Genomic DNA, 21,100 nt, shown 5'->3' with positions numbered 1-21,100 from the left:
CATGAGGAATTATAGGTGTTTCCATAGGGTTCACCCATGTAATTTACCTCTGCCATTGCAGGGTTCTCAGGATCATAAGCTTCTTCTTCAGAAGATGCCTCTTTAGTACTGTTGGATCATTTTGCAATCCATTCAGACTCTGAGAGATCATGTTGACTTGCTGATCAACATTTTGTTCTGAGCCAATATGGCATTCAGAGCATCAATTTCAAGAACTCCCTTCCTCTGAGGCGTCCCATTACTCACAGGATTCCTCTCAGAGGTGTACATGAATTGGTTATTTGCAACCATGTAATGAGTTCTTGAGCTTCTGCAAGCGTTTTCTTTAGGTGAATAGATCCACCTGCAGAATGGTTCAGTGACATCTTAGAAAGTTTAGATAGACCATTATAGAATATATCTAAAATGGTCCACTCTGAAAGCATGCCAGAAGGACACTTTTTGGTCAAATGCTTGTATCTTTCCCAAGCTTCATAGATAGATTCACCATCTTTTTGCTTGAAGGTATGAACATCCACTCTAAGCTTGCTCAGCTTTTGAGGAGGAAAGAACTTGGTCAAGAAGGCCACGACCAGCTTATCCCAAGAGTCCAGGCTATCTTTAGGTTGTGAGTCCAACCATGTTCTGGCTCTATCTCTTACACCAAAGGGGAAAAGGATGAGCCTGTAGACTTAAGGATCTACTCCATTAGTCTTAACAGTATCACAGATTTGCAAGAATTTAGTTAGGAACTGATAGGAATCTTCTGATGGAAGTCCATAAAACTTGCAGTTCTGTTGCATTAGGGCAACTAGTTGAGGCTTCAGCTCAAATTGTTTGCTCCAATGGCAGGGATTGAGATGCTTCTTCCATAAAAATTGGAAGTAGGTTAGTATAATCACCAAGCATCCTCCTTGCATTATTATTGGGTTCGCCATGTCTCCTTCTTTTCGAGATTCTCTGTAAGGTTTTCTCTAAATTGTTGTGCTTTAGCTTCTCTTAGCTTCTTCTTCAGAGTCTTTTCAGGTTCAGGATCTGCTTCAACAAAAATGTCCTTGTCCTTGCTCCTATTCTTATGAAAAATAAGAGAACAGAAAAGAAGAGGAATCCTCTATGTCACAGTATAGAGATTCCTTTATGTAAGTAGAAGAAAAGAAGAATAATAATGAAGAGGAGAAAAAATTCGAACACAGAAGAAAAGAGAGGGTTCGAATTTTAAGATGAAGAGAAGTGTTAGTAAATAAATAAAATAAATAGAAGAAGATGAGAGTAAGGGTGCACATGGGCTGGGTGAAACCGGGTTTGATGGGATCCAGACCCGACCCAAAATATGCACCGGGTCTATTTATTAGACCCGAACCCGACCCTAGACCCGATGAAACCAATACACTTTCGGGCCACAATTATACTGGGTGAAAACCGGGTGAAAACCGAGCCGTTAACATTACATTACGTTGATACCTTATTGTAAGCTAGCATGTAAAAATATCCAAATTTCCAAGACTCCAACCATTATTTAACATAGTAAAATTCACTTAGAAAAATATAACAATAACCAACCCTTCTTTAAAATTAAAGCATAACCACAATCAATACTAAAGCAAAACTACAATCAATACTAATATTGTCTAATAGTACTAAATATTTAAATCAATACAAATAACACAATATTATGCATTAGTCTAGAGTCTTATGCATTCTAAACATAAAACATTAACTTATAGTCTTATAATGACTAATAACACAAAATATTAAAGTTTACAATACTTAAATTCCACATAAGAATAGTCATGATCCATCACTAATAACACAAAATATTAATTGTATATGATGACCGGGCCACCGGGCCGACTTCGGGTGACCTGAGCTATGGCCAGACCCGACCCAAAATAATGACCGGGTCTATTTTTGAGACCCTTACCCGGTCCTAAACCCGATAAAATCACACCAAATTAGCCCCGAAAGTGTTTGGGACCGGGCCGGACCTTCGAGCCGGACCGGGTCTGTGCACCCCTAGATGAGAGGGAGAGAAATTTCGAAAATTGTTTTTGAAAAATGGTTAGTGATTTTTGAAAATTAAGAGAAGAAATAAAATTAAAATTAAAATTTGAAACAATTATTTAATTAAAAGAATTTTGAAAAAGAGTGAGGAATTTTTGAAAATTAGAGAGAGAAAAGTAGTTAGGTGGTTTGAAAAAGATAAGAAACAAACAAAAGTCAATTAGTTAGTTGAAAAAGATTTGAAAATCAATTTTGAAAAGATAAGGAGTTAGAAAAGATTTTTGAAATTGATTTTGAAAAAAGATATGATTGAAAAGATATGATTGAAATTTATTTTGAAAAGATTTGATTTTAAAATTAAAATTGATTACTTGACTAACAAGAAACTAAAGGATATGATTCTAGAATTTAAAGATTGAACCTTTCTTAACAAGAAAGTAACAAACTTCAAATTTTTGAATCAATCACATTAATTGTTAGTAAGTTTTCGAAATCATGAAATAGAGATAAGAAAAAGATTTTGAAAATTAATTTTAAAAAATTTTTCGAAAATAACAAAAGGAAAAAAAAAGATTTAATTTTGAAAAAGATTCTGAAAAGATAAGATTTTTTTTTAAAATTGAAATCTTGACTTGACTAACAAGAAACAACTTATTTTAAAAAGTTTTGACGAAGTCAACCCAAAAATTTCGAAATTTATGAGTAAAATGAGGAAAATATATTTTTTAATTTTTTTGAATTTAATGTGGAAAGAGAAAAATAACAAAAAATGACTCAAGACATAAAAATTATGAATCAAAACAACTAATGCATGCAAGAATACTACGAATGTCAAGATGAACACCAAGAATACTTTGAAGATCATGATGAACATCAAGATTTATTTTTAAAAAATTTTCAAGAAAAGAAAAACATGCAATACACCAAACTTAGAAATTTTTCATGTTTAGACACTATGAATGCAAAAATGCATATGAAAAACAACAAAAGACACAAAACAAGAAAATATGAAGATGAAACAAGAAGACTGGTGCACGAAATCACAATCACACTTTTGTAATTCCGCACAACTAACCAGCAAGTGCATTGGGTCGTCCAAGTAATACCTTACGTGAGTAAGGGTCGATCCCACGGAGATTGTCGGCTTGAAGCAAGCTATGGTTATCTTGTAACTCTTAGTCAGGATATCAATAATTCTCAGATTTAATTGTAAAAAGTAAAAGAACATGAAATAAATACTTGTTTTGCAGTAATGGAAAACAAGTTGAGGTTATGGAGATGCTCTATCTTCTGAATCTCTGCTTTTCTACTGTCTTCTTCTTCAAGCACGCAAGGCTCCTTCCATGGCAAGCTGTATGTAGGGTTTCACCGTTGTCAATGGCTACCTCCCATCCTCTCAGTGAAAATGTTCAACGCGCTCTGTCACAGCACGGCTAATCATTTGTCGGTTCTCAATCAGGTTGGAATAGAATCCAGTGATTCTTTTGCGTTTATCACTAACGCCCAGCCCTCAGGAGTTTGAAGTTCGTCACAGTCATTCAATCCTTGAATCCTACTCAGAATACCACACACAAGGTTTAGACCTTCCGGATTCTCTTGAATGCCGCCATCAATTCTAGCTTATACCACGAAGATTCTGATTAAGGAATCCAAGAGATATTCACTCAATCTAAAGTAGAACAGAGGTGGTTGTCAGGCACACGTTCATAGGTGAGAATGATGATGAGTGTCACGGATCATCACATTCATCAAGTTGAGGAACAAGTGATATCTTAGAATAGAAGCAAGCGTGATTGAATGAAAAATAGTAGTAATTGCATTAATCCATCAAGACACAGCAGAGCTCCTCACTCCCAAGCATGGGGTTTAGAGACTCATGCCGTAGAAGATACAATAAGAAATGTGTAATGTGTCATGAGGTAAAGATACAATGTCAAAAGGTCCTATTAATAGTGAACTAGTAACCTAGGGTATACAGAAATGAGTAAATGACGTAAAAATCCACTTCCGAGGTCCACTAGGTGTGTGCTTGGGCTGAGCATTGAAGCTTTCATGTGTAGAGACTTTTCCTGGAGTTAAATGCCAGCTTTTGTGCCAGTTTGGGCGTTTAACTCCAATTTTTGTGCCAGTTCCGGCGTCAAACGCTGGGAATTCTGAAGCTAATTTGCAACGCCGGTTTGGGCCATCAAATCTCGGGCAAAGTATAAACTATTATACATTGATGGAAAGCCCAAGATGTCTACTTTCCAACGCAATTGATAGCGCTCCAATTGGGTTTCTGCAGCTCCAGAAAATCCACTTCGAGTGCAGGAAGGTCAGAATCCAACAACATCTGCAGTCCTTTTTCAGCCTCTGAATAAGATTTTTGCTCAGGTCCCTCAATTTCAGCCAGAAATTACCTGAACTCACAAAAAAACACACAAACTCATAGTAAAGTCCAGAAAAGTGAATTTTAAATAAAAACTAATAAAAACATATTAAAAACTAACCAAAACATACCTAAAACATACTAAAAACAGTGCCAAAAAGCGTATAAATTATCCGCTCATCACAACACCAAACTTAAATTGTTGCTTGTCTCCAAGCAACTGAAAATCAATTAGGATAAAAAGAAGAGAACATACTATAGACTCCAAAATATCAATGAAACTTAGCTCCAATTAGATGAGCGGGACTATTAGCTTTTTGCTTCTGAACAGTTTTGGCATCTCACTTTATCCTTTGAAGATTAGAATGATTGGCATCTATAGGAACTCAGAATTCAGATAGTGTTATTGATTCTCCTAGTTAAGTGTGATGATTCTTGAACATAGTTATTCTATGAGTCTTGGCTATGGCCTAAAGCACTCTGTCTTCCAGTATTACCACCGGATACATACATGCCACAGACACATAACTGGGTGAACCTTTGTAGATTGTGACTCAGCTTTGCTAGAGTCCCCAATTAGAGGTGTCCAGGGTTCTTAAGCACACTCTTTTTGCCTTGGATCATTTTTTTTGAATACACTGCTTTTTCTTGCTTCAAGAATCAATTTGATGATTTTTCAGATCCTCAATAATATTTCTTCTTTTCCATCATTCTTTCAAGAGCCAACTAGTTTAACATTCTTTAATCAACAAATTCAAAAGACATATGCACTGTTCAAGCATTCATTCAGAAAACAAAAAGTATTGTCACCACATCAAACTAATTCAACCAGTTTCAGAGATGAATTTGAAATCTTGCACTTCTTATTCTTTTGTGATTAAAGCATTTTTCATTTAAGAGGGGTGATGGATTCATAAGACATTTATAGCTTTAAGACATGAACCTTGAATTTTATTAATCATGAATTAAGAACAAGACTCAAAAATAAATATAAGATAAGACTAATAGTAATAGAAAACAAAAATTTAAATGACTCTAAAATAGACTCCTAATGATAGAAGTTATCATAGAGTTAGGACTCAACAACCTTGATTTTGAGAAGTGGATGCTCCCTCAACTTGTGGGGTATTTGACCCTTCAAGGGAGAGCTTCTGGCGCTTTAGCTCCTGTAGCTCACGCCCCAGCTTCTCTTGTTCTTTAAGCGATTTGCAGAGCATGCAGTTTTGATTCTGTTGTTCTTCCTTAATTTGTTCCATAGCTTCTTGCAGCTTGGCAACAGATGCTTCTAGGCGGGTCCAGTAGTCAATTTCAGGAAGTTCAGGGAGGAACTCCTGCGCCCTCCTTTTGATAGAGTTGTCTTACATTTGTCCTTCCATTGACTTCTTGGTGATTGGGTGTTCAATTGGGATGAATTCATCTACTCCCATTCTCACCCCAGCATCTTTACATAGCAAAGAGATTAAGCTTGGGTAAGCCAGTTTGGCTTCAGTGGAGTTCTTGTTTGCAATTGTGTAGATCTCACAAGCAATCAGATGATAAACCTCCACTTCTTTTCCCAGCATAATGCAATGAATCATCACTGCTCTCTTGATAGTGATCTCAGAACGGTTGCTAGTGGGCAATATGGAACGCCAAATGAAGTCTAGCCAACCTCTTGCAATTGGTTTGAGATCTCCCCTCTTGAGTTGGTTTGGGACACCTTTTGAATTGGTTGTCCACTTAGTTTCAGGGAGGCATATGTCCTCTAGAACTTGATCAAACCCCTTATCTTCTCTCACCATTCTCCTATTAAAGGATTCATGATCATTGTGCAGTTGAGGCAATTTGAAGATCTCTCTTATTTTGTCCAGATGGAAGTAAATAATTCTCCCTCTGACCATGGTTCTGTAGATATGAAAAGCAGTTCCAGTCATTCTCTGCTTATCTGTCAGCCACAGATTTGAGTAGAATTCCTGAACCATGTTTCTTCCAACCTTTGTCTCAGGGTTGGTTAGAACTTCCCATCCTCTGTTTCGAATATGCTCTTGGATCTCCGGATATTCATCTTCTTTCAGATCGAATCTGACTTTCGAGATCACTGACCTTAGACCCATTATTTTGTGGTAATGGTCTGCATGTTCTTTGGTTAAGAACTTCTCTTGACTACAAAGATTCTTTGGAGTATTCTCTTTCTTGCCTCTTGAATTGGTTTGTTTTCCCTTAGGAGCTATGATCTTGATAAATCTTGGCTTAGTGATCACGGGAAAGCACACCAAACTTAGAGGTTTTCTTGTCCTCAAGCAAAAGAAAGGAAAGAGGAGAGAGAGGAGGAGAGCAAATTCGAATGGTGGGGAGAGGGGGGATGGCCGAGTTTTATTTATAAAGGGAGGGGGAGAGATTTCGAAAATTTTGGAGGAGATTTGAGAAGATATGGAAAGAATTTGAGAAGATAATTGAGTTTTTGTAGAAGATTTTGAAAGGATTTGAAAGAGATTTGAAGAATGATTTAGAAAATTGTTTAATTTTTGAATTTTGAGGATGAATGATGAAAGTTTGTAATGTGTATATTCAGAAAATTATGGATCAAAACAAGAAAGTTTGAAAAAATTTGAAGTGGAAAACAAAATCTCCTCCCCTTGCCTTTCTGGCGTTAAACGCCCAGAATGGTATCCATTCTGGCGTTTAACGCCCACTTGGTGGCCATTATGGGCGTTTAACACCCAGCCAGGTGCCCTGGCTGGCGTTAAATGCCAGAAATCCCTTTATCACTGGGCGTTTTGCTAAACGCCCAGGATGCTGCACACTGATGAGCAGATAATTTGTATGCTTTTTGGCATTGTTTTTAGTATGTTTTTAGTATGATCTAGTTAGTTTTTAGTATATTTTTATTAGTTTTTAGTTAAAATTCACTTTTCTGGACTTTACTATGAGTTTGTGTGTTTTTCTGTGATTTCAGGTATTTTCTGGCTGAAATTGAGGGACCTGAGCAAAAATCTGATTCAGAGACTAAAAAGGACTGCAGATGCTGTTGGATTCTGACCTCCCTGCACTCGAAATGGATTTTCTGGAGCTACAGAAGCCCAATTGGCGTGCTCTCAACGGCGTTGGAAAGTAGACATCCTGGACTTTCCAGAAATATATGATAGTCCATACTTTGCCCAAGATTTGATGGCCAAACCGGCATTCAAAGTCACCTTCAGAATTCCCAGCGTTAAACGCCGGAACTGGCACAAGGATGGGAGTTAAACGCCCAAACTGGCACCAAAGCTGGCGTTTAACTCCAAGAGGAGTCTCTACACGAAAATGCTTCATTGCTCAGCCCAAGCACACACCAAGTGGGCCCGGAAGTGGATTTTTATGTCATTTACTCATCTCTGTAAATCCTAGGCTACTAGTTCTCTATAAGTAGGACCTTTTACTATTGTATTAAGAGAGCTTTTGATCATGTTTTTATGATTGAACCCTCTTTGGGAGGCTGGCCATTCAGCCATGCCTAGACTTTGTTCTTATGTATTTTCAACGGTGGAGTTTCTACACACCATAGATTAAGGTGTGGAGCTCTGCTGTACCTCGAGTATTAATGCAATTACTATTGTTCTTCTATTCAATTCCGCTTGTTCTTGTTCTAAGATATCACTTGTTCTTCAACTTGATGAATGTGATGATCCGTGACACTCATCATCATTCTCACCTATGAACGTGTGACTGACAACCACCTCCGTTCTACCTTAGATTGGGTGAATATCTCTTGGATTCCTGATACATGATGCATGGTTGATCGCCTGACAACCGAGCGCTCGCCTGACAACCGAGCCAGCCATTCCGTGAGATCAGAGTCTTCGTGGTATAGGCTAGAACTGATGGCGGCATTCAAGAGAATCCGGAAGGTCTAACCTTGTCTGTGGTATTCTGAGTAGGATTCAATGATTGAATGACTGTGACGTGCTTCAAACTCCTGAAGGCGGGGCATTAGTGACAGACGCAAAAGAATCACTGGATTCTATTCCGGCCTGACTGAGAACCGACAGATGGATAGCCGTGCCGTGATAGGGTGCGTTGAACATTTCCACTGAGAGGATGGGAGGTAGCCACTGACAACGGTGAAACCCTTGCATAAGCTTGCCATGGAAAGGAGTAAGAAGGATTGGATAAAGACAGTAGGAAAGCAGAGAGACGGAAGGGACACAGCATCTTCATGCGCTTATCTGAAATTCCCACCAATGAATTACATAAGTATCTCTATCTTTATCTTTATGTTTTATTCGTATATCACCCATATCCATTTGAGTTTGCCTGACTAAGATTTACAAGGTGACCATAGCTTGCTTCATACCAACAATCTCTGTGGGATCGACCCTTACTCGCGTAAGGTTTATTACTTGGACGACCCAGTACACTTGCTGGTTAGTTGTGCGAAGTTGTGTTTATGTCATGGTATTGAACACCAAGTTTTTGGATTCGTTACCGGGGATTATTTGAGTTGTGAAAAGTATTGTTCACAATTTCGCATACCACACACCTGGCGTTAAACACCCAGAATGGTGGCCATTCTGGCGTTTAACGCCCAAAACGGTACCTTTACTGGCTTTAAACGCCCAGAATGGTATCCATTATGGCGTTTAACGCCCAGAGTACCCCTTACTGGCGTTTTTTCGCCAGCAAGCTCCTTTTTTCTGCTTTTTGCACTGAATCCTTCTGTAACTCTGTGAATTCCTTCAATTTTGATGATCGCCCTTTGAGAATATGTATATCAAACTTTTAAAGAACAATTAACCTGTAAATGACTGGGTTGCCTCCTAGCAAGCGCTTCTTTATTGTCTTTAGCTGGACCTTTACTGAGACTCATTCAAGCCTCAGTTTTGAGCATTCCTGCTCAAAATTGCTTTCAAGATAATGTTTGATTCTCTGTCCATTAACAATGAACTTTTTGTCAGAATCAATATCCTGAAGCTCAACATATCCATATGGGGAGACCCCTGTAATCACATACGGACCCCTCCACCGGGATTTAAGTTTTCCTGGGAATAGTCTGAGCCTAGAGTTGAAGAGTAGAACTTTTTGTCCTGGCTCAAAGACTCTGGATGACAACTTCTTGTCATGCCACTTCTTTGCCTTTTCCTTATAAATTTTTGCATTTTCAAAGGCACTGAGTCTGAACTCCTCTAGCTCATTTAGCTGGAGCAATCTTTTTTCACCAGCTAACTTAGCATCCATGTTTAGGAATCTGGTTGCCCAGTAGGCTTTATGTTCCAGTTCCACGGGCAGGTGACAAGCCTTCCCATACACAAGTTGGTGTGGAGAGGTTCCAATAGGAGTCTTGAAGGCTGTTCTGTATGCCCACAGAGCATCATCCAAGCACTTTGCCCAATCCTTTCTACGGGCAATAACAGTCAGTTCCAGGATTCTTTTTAGCTCTCTGTTAGAGACTTCAGCTTGCCCATTTGTCTGTGGGTGATACGGAATTGCTACTTTGTGGCTAATTCCATATCGGACCATAGCAGAGTACAGTTGTTTATTGTAGAAATGAGTGCCCCCATCACTGATTAGTACTCTGGGAACACCAAACCTGCTGAAGATGTGTTTCTGTAGGAATTTCAGTACGGTCTTGGTATCATTATTGGGTGTGGCAATTGCTTCTACCCATTTAGACACATAGTCTACTGCCACAAGAATATAAGTGTTTGAGTATGATGGTGGGAAGGGACCCATGAAGTCAATTCCCCATACATCAAACAATTCAATCTCTAGGATCCCTTGTTGAGGCATGGCATAACCATGAGGCAAGTTACCAGCTCTTTGGCAACTGTCACAGTTATGCACAAACTCCCGGGCATCCCTATAGATAGTAGGCCAGTAGAATCCGCATTGGAGGACCTTAGTGGCTGTTCGCTCACCTCCGAAATGTCTCCCATACTGCGATCCATGGCAATGCCACAGGATCCTTTGTGCTTCCACTCTACACATCTGCGGATTATTCCATCTGCACATCTCTTAAAGAGATATGGCTCATCCCATAGGTAGTACTTGGCATCTGAAATTAATTTTTTTCTTTGCACCCTACTGTACTCATATGGTATGAACCTCACAGCTTTATAATTTGCAATATCTGCAAACCATGGTTCTTCCTAGATGGCAAAGAGTTGCTCATCTGTAAAGGTTTCAGAGATCTCAGTAGAAGGGAGGGACGCCCCAGCTACTGGTTCAAGTCGGGACAGATGATCAGCTACCTGGTTCTTTGTCCCTTTTCTGTCTCTTATTTCTATATCAAACTCTTGCAGAAGCAATACCCACCTTATAAGCCTGGGTTTTGAATCCTTCTTTGTGAGTAAGTATTTAAGAGCAGCATGGTTAGTGTACACAATCACTTTTGACCATACTAAGTAGGATCTAAACTTGTCAATGGCATAAACCACTGCAAGTAACTCTTTTTTTGTGGTTGTGTAATTCTTCTGTGCATCATTTAGAACATGGCTAGCATAATAAATGATGTCCAGAAGCTTGTTATGCCTCTGTCCCAACACTGTACCAATGGCATGGTCACTGGCATCACACATTAGTTCAAATGGTAATGTCCAGTCTGGTGCAGAGATGATTGGTGCTGTGACCAGCTTGGCTTTTAGGGTCTCAAATGCCTGCAGACACTGTGTGTCAAACACAAATGGTGTGTCAGCAGCTAGCAGGTTACTCAGAGGTTTTGCAATTTTTGAAAAATCCTTTATAAACCTTCTGTAGAATCCTGCATGTCCCAGAAAGCTTCTGATTACCTTAACATTGGCAGGTGGTGGTAATTTTTCAATTACCTCTACCTTTGCTTAATCCACCTCTATTCCCTTGATTGAAATTTTATGCCCAAGGACAATCCCCTCAGTCACCATGAAGTGACATTTTTCCCAGTTTAAAACTAGGTTGGTCTCTTGGCATCTTTTCAGAACAAGTGCTAGATGGTTAAGGCAGGAGTTGAATGAGTCTCCAAATACTGAAAAGTCATCCATAAAGACTTCCAGAAATTTCTCTACCATATCTGAGAAGATAGAGAGCATGCACCTCTGAAAGGTTGTAGGTGCATTGCACAGACCAAAAGGCATCCTTCTGTAGGCAAATACTCCAGAAGGACATGTAAATGCTGTTTTCTCTTGGTTTGAGGATCTACTGCAATTTGGTTGTAACCTGAATAGCTATCCAAAAAGCAATAATATTCATGACCTGCTAGTCTCTCTAGCATCTGGTCTATGAATGGTAAAGGAAAATGATCCTTTCTGGTGGCTGTATTGAGCCTTCTGTAGTCAATACACATACGCCACCCTGTAACTGTTCTTGTGGGAACCAGTTCATTTTTTTCATTATGAACCACTGTCATGCCTCCCTTCTTAGGGACAACTTGGACAGGGCTCACCCAGGGGCTATCAGAAATAGGATAAATAATCCCAGCCTCTAGTAACTTAGTGACCTCTTTCTGCACCACCTCCTTCATGGCTGGATTTAGCCGCCTCTGTGGTTGAACCACTGGCTTAGCATTATCTTCCAATAGGATCTTGTGCATGCATCTTGCTGGGCTAATGCCCTTAAGATCACTTATGGACCATCCAAGAGTTGTCTTATGTGTCCTTAGCACTTAAATTAGTGCTTTCTCTTCGTGTGAGTTTAAAGCAGATCTTATAATCACTGGAAAAATGTCACCTTCTCCCAGAAATGCATACTTCAGGGATGGTGGTAGTGACTTGAGCTCGGGTTTAAGAGGCTTATCCTCTTTCTGAGGAATTTTCAGAGGTTCTTTTATTTCCTCTAGTTCCTCTAGGTCAGGATGAACATCTTTAAAGATATCCTCTAGCTCTGATTCGAGACTCTCAGTCATATTGATCTCTTCCACTAAAGAGTCAATAATATCAGCGCTCATGCAGTCATTTGATGTGTCTGGATGCTGCATAGATTTGACAGCATTCAACTTGAACTCATCCTCATTGACTCTCAGGGTCACTTCCCTTTTTTGTACATCAATGAGAGTTCGTCCAGTTGCTAGGAAGGGTCTTCCTAGGATGAGAGTTGCACTCTTGTGCTCCTCCATTTCCAGCACTACAAAGTCAGTTGGAAAAACGAATGGCCTAACCTTGACAATCATGTCCTCAATTATACCTGATGGGTATTTAATGGAGCCATCAGCAAGTTGGAGGCATATCCGGGTTGATTTGACTTCTTCAGTCAACCCAAGCTTTCTGATAGTGGATGCAGGTATTAGATTGATACTTGCTCCAAGGTCACATAGGGCTGTCTTGGTACAAGCACCTTCTAATGTGCATGGTATCATAAAGCTTCCAGGATCTTGAAGCTTCTCTGGTAAGCTCTTCAGAATGACTGCACTGCATTCTTCAGTGAAAAATACTTTTTCAGTTACTCTCCAATCCTTCTTATGACTTAAGATATCTTTCATGAACTTAGCATAAGAAGGTATTTGCTCAAGTGCTTCTGCAAACGGAATCTTTATTTCAAGAGTCCTGAGATAGTCTGCAAAGCGGGCAAATTGCTTATCCTGTTCCGCTTGGCGGAGTTTCTGAGGATAAGGCATCTTGGCTTTATACTCTTCAACCTTAGTTGCTGCAGGTTTATTTCCTACAGAAGTGGTTGGAGAAGCCTTCTTAGAGGGGTTACTATCAGCACTCTCAGGTGTCTGATTCCTCATTGGCGTTTGAACGCCAGGATTGGGTGAGGAATGGGCGTTTAACGTCAACTTTCCCCCCTTTCTGGCGTTTGAACGCCAGAACTGGGCAGGGAATGGGCGTTTAACACCAACTTTGCCCCCCTTTATGGCGTGTGAATGCCAGAAGTATTCCTTTCTAGGCTCTTACTGTCCTCAGAGGGATTTTGGACAATGGTTTGGTTATCCTCTATCAGTTGTTCCTTTCTTAGCTTTCTGCTGCTTTGAGTTGATACATTCAATGTTTTCCCACTCCTTAATTTAACAGCTTGGCATTCTTCTGTTATCTGTTTAGATAGTTGCTGTCTTGTCTGATTTAATTGTGCTTCCATATTCTTGTTAGCAATTTTAGTTTCTTGGAGCATCTCTTTAAATTCTGCTAACTGTTTTGTCATCATGAGTAATTGCTGATTAAGCTCAACCATCTATTCTTGAGGGTTAGGATCAGTAGTTACTGCCATAGCTTCTTCTTTTATAGAGGACTTACTGCTTGAGTATAAATGCCGATATCTAGCAACTGTATCTATGAGCTCTTGAGCCTCTTCAATCGTCTTCCGCATGTGTATAGATCCACAAGCTGAGTGGTCTAAAGACATCTGAGCTTTTTCTGTGAGACCATAATAGAAGATGTCTAACTGTACCCACTCTGAAAACATTTCTGAGGGGCATTTTCTTAGCATACCTCTGTACCTCTCCCAGGCATTATAAAGGGATTCATTATCCTCTTGTTTAAAGCCTTGGATGTCCAGCCTTAGCTGTGTCATCCTTTTTGGAGGGTAAAATTGATTCAAGAATTTGTCTGATAACTGTCTCCATGTTTTTATGCTTGCTGTGGGTTGGTTATTCAACCACCTCTTAGCTTGATCTTTTACAGCAAATGGAAACAGTAATAATCTGTAGACATCCTGATCCACCTTTTTATCACGTACTGTGTCAGCAATTTGTAAAAATTGTGCCAGAAACTCAGTAGGTTCCTCCTTCTGGACTGCTCAATTCCACTTAGGTCCATGATGGAGAAAGGGAAATGATATGGATTCACAAGTAAAGTATAGAATATTTTTTTAAAGTAACCAAAAATAATAAACTAAAATGAATGAAAAATAAAATAAAAATTTGAAAACCAAAAGAGAATAAAATCAAAGGAATTTGAAAACTAAATTAATTAATTGATTAAAAAGATTTTGGAATTAGCAATTAAGAAGATATGATTGAAAATTATTTTGAAAAAGATTTGATTTTTTTTTGAAATGAGGAAAGAGAAAAACAACAAAATGACACCAAACTTAAAATTTTTTTAGGAAATCAAACACAAATTCTCAAAAATTTTAAAGGAAAACACAAAGAATACACCAAACTTAGAACTTTTAAAGATCAAGAAAGGACTAAAACATGCAAATTTGAAAAATTAAAAGAAAACAAAAACATGCAATTGACACCAAACTTAAAATATGAAACTAAACTCAAATAAAAGACTCTAAACCAACAAAAATAAAATAGTCCTAATCTAAGCAACAAGATACACCGTCAATTGTCCAAACTCGAACAATCCCCGGCAAAGGCGCCAAAAACTTGGTGCACGAAATCACAATCACACTTTTGTAATTCTGCACAACTAACCAGCAAGTGCACTGGGTCGTCCAAGTAATACCTTACGTGAGTAAGGGTCGATCCCACGGAGATTGTGGCTTGAAGCAAGCTATGGTTATCTTGTAACTCTTAGTCAGGATATCAATAATTCTCAGATTTAATTGTAAAAAGTAAAAGAACATGAAATAAATACTTGTTTTGCAGTAATGGAAAACAGGTTGAGGTTATGGAGATGCTCTATCTTCTGAATCTCTGTTTTTCTACTGTCTTCTTCTTCAAGCACGCAAGGCTCCTTCCATGGCAAGCTGTATGTAGGGTTTCACTGTTGTCAATGGCTACCTCCCATCCTCTCAGTGAAAATGTTCAACGCGCTCTGTCACAGCACGGAATCAGGTTGGAATAGAATCCAGTGATTCTTTTGCGTTTGTCACTAACGCCCAGCCCTCAGGAGTTTGAAGCTCATCACAGTCATTCAATCCTTGAATCCTACTCAGAATACCACAGACAAGGTTTAGACCTTCCGGATTCTCTTGAATGCCGCCATCAATTCTAGCTTATACCATGAAGATTCTGATTAAGGAATCCAAGAGATATTCACTCAATCTAAAGTAGAACGGAGGTGGTTGTCAGGCACACGTTCATAGGTGAGAATGATGATGAGTGTCATGGATCATCACATTCATCAAGTTGAGGAACAAGTGATATCTTAGAATAGAAGCAAGCGTGATTGAATGAAAAACAGTAGTAATTGCATTAATCCATCAAGATACAGCAGAGCTCCTCACCCCCAACCACGGGGTTTAGAGACTCATACCGTAGAAGATACAATAAGAAACGTGTAATGTGTCATGAGGTAAAGATACAATGTCAAAAGGTCCTATTAATAGTGAACTAGTAACCTAGGGTATACAAAAATGAGTAAATGACGTAAAAATCCACTTTTGGGGACCACTAGGTGTGTGCTTGGGCTGAGCATTGAAGCTTTCATGTGTAGAGACTTTTCCTGGAGTTAAACGCCAGCTTTTGTGCCAGTTTGGGCGTTTAACTCCAATTTTTGTGCCAGTTCCGGCGTTAAACGCCGAGAATTCTGAAGCTGATTTGCAACGCCGGTTTGGGCCATTAAATCTCGAGCAAAGTATGGACTATTATACATTTCTGGAAAGCCCAGGATGTCTACTTTCCAACGCAATTGAGAGCGCGCCAATTGGGCTTCTGTAGCTCCAGCAAATCTACTTCGAGTGCAGGGAGGTCAGAATCCAATAGCATCTGCAGTCCTTTTTCAGCCTCTGAATCAGATTTTTGCTCAGGTCCCTCAATTTCAGCCAGAAATTACCTGAAGTCACAGAAAAACACACAAACTCATAGTAAAGCCCAAAAAAGTGAATTTTAAATAAAAACTAATAAAAACATACTAAAAACTAACCAAAACATACTAAAAACATACTAAAAACAGTGTCAAAAATCGTATAAATTATCCGCTCATCAAAGACTTACCAAGGAAAACTTGAAGATCATGAAGAACATCATGCATGAATTTTTTGAAAAAATGCATAAATTTTAAAAACATGCAATTTTCACCAAACTTAAAAATTGACACTAGACTCAAACAAGAAACACAAAAATATTTTTTGTTTTTATGATTTTATTAAATTTTTTTCGAAAATTATTTTTTTGAAAAATGAAAACAAAGAAAAAAATTTTTGAAAAATTTTTGAAAATTTTTGAAAAGAAAATTACCTAATCTGAGCAACAAGGTGAACCGTCAGTTGTCCAAACTCAAACAATCCCCAGCAACGGCGCCAAAAACTTGGTGCACGAAATTGTTATCATCAACAATGGCACCAAAGATTTGGAGCTCTCAAACGTGAATCATACTTTGTCACAACTTCGTACAACTAACCAGCAAGTGCACTGGGTTGCCCAAGTAATACCTTACGTGAGTAAGGGTCGATCCCACGGAGATTGTTGGTATGAAGCAAGCTATGGTCATCTTGTAAATCTCAGTTAGGCGGATTGAAATGGTTATAATGGTTTTCGAATATAAAGATAAATAAAACATAAAATAAAGATAGAGATACTTATGTAAATCAGTGGTGGGAATTTCAGATAAGTGTATGGAGATGCTTTGTCCCTTCTGAATCTCTACTTTCCTACTGCCTTCCTCCAATCATTCTTACTCCTTTCTATGGCAAGATGTATGTAGGGCATCACCGTTGTCAATGGCTACTTCCCATCCTCTCAGTGAAAACGGTCCAAATGCTCTGTCGCAGCACGACTAATCATCTGTCGGTTCTCGATCATGTCGAAATAGAATCCAGTGATTCTTTTGCGTCTGTCACTACGCCCAACACTCGCGAGTTTGAAACTCGTCATAGTCATCCTATCTCAGATCCTACTCAGAATACCACAGACAAGGTTTAGACTTTCCGGATCTTAGGAATGGCCGCAAATAATTCTAGCTTATACCACGAAGACTCCGATCTTTCGGAATGGAGGCTAAGAGATATGCGCTCGATCTAAGGTAGAACGGGAGTGGTTGTCAGGCACGCGTTCATATGTGAGAATGATGATGAGTGTCACGGATTATCACATTCATCATGTTGAAGTGCAGCGAATATCTTAGAATAAGAATAAGCTGAATTGAATATTAGAAGAATGATAGTAATTGCATTAATACTCAAGGAATAGCAGAGCTCCACACCTTAATATATGGTGTGTAGAAACTCCACTGTTGAAAATACATAAGTGATAATGGTCCAGGCATGGCCGAGAGGCCAGCCTCCAAAACGTGATCAAAGGATCAAAAGATAATCCAAAGATAAGACGGTCTAAAAGACATCTGATACAATAGTAAAAAGTTCTATTTATACTAGACTAGCTACTAGGGTTTACAGAAATAAGTCTAAGTGCAGAAATCCACTTCCGAGGCCCACTTTGGTGTGTGCTTGGGCTGAGCTTGAGCTTTACACGTGCAAAGACTTCTCTTGGGGTTAAATGCCAAGTTGTAACGTGTTTTTGGCGTTTAACTCTGGTTTGTGACGTGTTTCTAGCATTTTATTCCAGAATGCAACATGGAACTGGCGTTGAATGCCAGTTTGCGTCGTCTAAGCTCGAACAAAATATAGACTATTATAAATTGCTAGAAATCCCTAGATGTCTACTTTCCAACACAGTTAAGAGTGCGCCATTTAAAGTTCTGTATCTCTAGAAAATCCATCTCGAGTGCAGGGAGGTCAGAATCCAACAATATCAGCAATCCTTTGGCATCCTCCTATCAGATTTTTGCTCAGGTCCCTCAATTTCTGCCAGAAAATACCTGAAATCATAGAAAAACATACAAACTCATAGTAAAGTCCAGAAATGTGAATTTTGCATAAAAACTAATAAAAACATCCCTAAAAGTAGCTAGATCCTACTAAAAACTACCTAAAAACAGTGCCAAAAAGCGTATAAATTATCCGCTCATCAAGCACATGATGAGCAGATTACTTTAAATGTTTTTAAGGAAATGCAACAGACCATTGAAGAGAAAGGTTGCTTGAGAATCGAAGAGGAAGACTTGAACTGGAAGGAAAAAGCCTAAGAGGCATTCATCAAATCACCTTTAAAGCAAAAGTTAAACAATAGAGAAGAACAGAAAGGTAATGAAGATGAGAAGGATGGAAAAGGATTGCAGCCAGAGGCAATAGGATCAATCATTAAGAAGAAAGCACCTGATATAAGGCCTACCGCCAAGAAAGAAGGATCGCCGAAGGAAGGAAAGAAGAGCAAGAAAAAGGTTCCAAAAGGGTGGAAAAACAAAAAATCCCAACTGAAGGATTTTCAAAAGGAGACAAAGTGAAATTGATCTACCAACAGTTGGAACCAAACCCATAGACTGATGATTATTACATTGTCAATAAGATACTCTCATTGGAGCATATGGAGATTGATCATCAAAGCACAGGAAGAAGGCTCACAGTGAGAGGGGACAAGATGAGGCACCATCATCATCAACCACCCTAACAAGGAACCAATGTCAAGCTAGTGACAGTAAAAGAACGCTCCATGGGAGTCAACCCATGATTTAATATTCTTGCTTTTGTTTTAATTTCAATAATTAATGGTTTCCCTAGCATAAATTTGAACTCTCATGCGGAAATTTGATGGCTGCATACATCGTTTTGAAGCACATGTCTGATTCCTAAGTTTGGTGCGCCTAAAGGCACTCTAAAATTGCTTTTCAAGCATGATAATCATATACCTCTCTTAGGATATATACTCAGTCATTTTTCTGAAGTATATAGCCAAACATTAAGTTTGGTGTTCTACATATGCTATGAATCTTAAGAAAGTCACTTTTGCTCAAAGAGTTAAGTTTATGAAAAGGTGAGCCATATCCTACATCATTTTTGTGACCTTATTTTGCTAAGGTAGAAAATAAAATGTCCCTTATAATGAATATACCAGCCATAACAGAAAATTAATTTAGTTTCATATGAATCACTTGGCACAAAACAAGTTTGGTGTTCACCAATATTTCGTTCGATTCCTTGTGACACGATTAGCTATTCATGTATAAGGAACATAAGGCTTAGATTTCTAATTTTCCTATCGTTAGTTATTAAGTTGCAATTTCTATTTAAAACCACCACCTCTCTGAACTCAATTTTTGTTATGTTAATTTAGGTGGATAAGCATAAGAAGAGAAGACTGAGAGAAATGACAAGACCATGCATGTATGGTTGTTGCAAGAGTAAACAGCATGTCACATGTGCTTGGAAGTGGACCCATGGGAAGTACAAACCTGCACAATAGTAGAAAAGGGTCATCACCTATAAAATCAAACCCATGTGCCCAATAAAGAGGTGATCCTTGTCCTTACTCACCCTTTCATGCAAACCGTTCATTCCCATAATCTTAACAAAGACTTATCCAATCTTCACCCTTTAATGCAACTTAACCAAACCTCCAACCTATTGTTCTGTTTCAATGATTCATGTCCTTGCTATAAAATTGGCCAGCAACACCTCCTGAGCCATACACCTTTGTCTTATTCATATAACTCTTTCATGCAATTTACACCCTTCTCCTTCTAACTGAGGACATCACACGGTACCTACCTCCCATTCCTTTCATCCTAAACCTTGCTTTAACCAGGGCATTGTTATCCTTTCTCTTCCCCCACTCAAATGGCTTCATCAAGTTCCAAAAGAAGGAAAGGAAAGCAACCGGTTGAAGCTGAACCACAAACTTATGATGCCAAGAGATTTAAGTCTCAATTTCATGAATCACGATATCATAGGTTGATGGAAGCAAAAAAAGTCATCCCAGAAATTAGTTTCAGATTGAGAGAAGGAGAATACCCCTTCATAAGAAGGATAATCGAACAGAGAAGATGGGAACTCCTGTGTTAGCCTCTTATAGACATAAGTACAACCATGATACGGGAGTTTTATGCAAATGCTGTAAGGCCAAGCAAAACCAGCCCTCCCTACAAGAGCTATGTTTAGGGAGTTGATGTGGATTTTTGCCCATCATCTATCATGAGGGTCTTGCAAATAAGAGTGATACCCTTTGCAGAACCTAGCTTTGATGAAAGAATGAAGGGTGAGAATGATCCTGATGAGCTACTAAATGGTTTATGCTTGGAAGGCAAAGACTGGAAAAGGGATTCAGATGGGGAACCAAGCTACTTGAAGAGGATTGATCTTATACCTGAAGTCAAAGGTTGGTATGAGATAGTAAGAAGATCTATACTCCTCACTGGAAACACATCAGAGGTCACAATAAAGAGAGCAATTCTGACATACTGCATACTCAAAGGAGGAGAAATCAATATCCCACAGCTCATAGCAGACAGCATTCAAGAGATGGCTGAAGATAGCGGCAAATCAAGCAGACTTGGTCACCCAAGTACCATTTTGAGGCTGTGCAATAGAGCAGGGGTACTCTTTGAGGATGCAGATACAGATTAGGTAAAGGGAGGTAGAGGAATCACCAAGCAAAGAATGGAAGGTGCCACTGACACTGACACTCAGCAAGAGAGAAGACCCCAAGAAAGAAGAAGGAGACCACAAATAGAGAAGGGACAAGCTTCTGGTGTAATGGACCTAAGCCAAATGCAAAGAGCCATTGAAGAAATGTCTCAAAAATATATGAGAGCACAGGAGCAACAACAGGAGCAATATTTAAGGGGTCAGGAACAGCAAGAGAAATGGCAGTTGAAGATGATAGAGTAACAAGAAAAGTTCCAGATGAAGATGATGAACCAGTAGAGAAAATTCCAAGCAAGAATTCTGGAGCAGCAAAGGGAACAATTAGGTCACTCTCGAGAATCATTCGACAATTTGTTTCAACAATAAGCTGAACAGGAGAAGTACCTCCAGAATCTTCATCAATGGAAGAATATATACCACATTGTTAGAGAGGCTCGGCACCTAGACAGGATTGATTATGATATAGAGACTCAATCAAAGCTGAACTACATAGTCTGCGGAATGCCAGTAGTGAATAAA

At 38.9% G+C, this 21,100-nt stretch overlaps 1 non-coding gene across 1 annotated transcript; it reads left to right on the top strand.

The window, feature by feature from the left end:
• Positions 1-423: 423 nt before the first annotated feature.
• LOC112718507 (small nucleolar RNA R71) lies at positions 424-527 on the top strand. The gene has a single exon (XR_003160845.1). It is a non-coding gene; the product is annotated as a small nucleolar RNA R71 (small nucleolar RNA).
• The last annotated feature ends 20,573 nt before the right edge of the window (positions 528-21,100 follow it).

This window comes from Arachis hypogaea, chromosome 10 (assembly GCF_003086295.3).
Source record: "Arachis hypogaea cultivar Tifrunner chromosome 10, arahy.Tifrunner.gnm2.J5K5, whole genome shotgun sequence".
NCBI lineage: Eukaryota > Viridiplantae > Streptophyta > Magnoliopsida > Fabales > Fabaceae > Arachis > Arachis hypogaea.
This window is presented reverse-complemented; position numbering and strand designations above follow the sequence as displayed.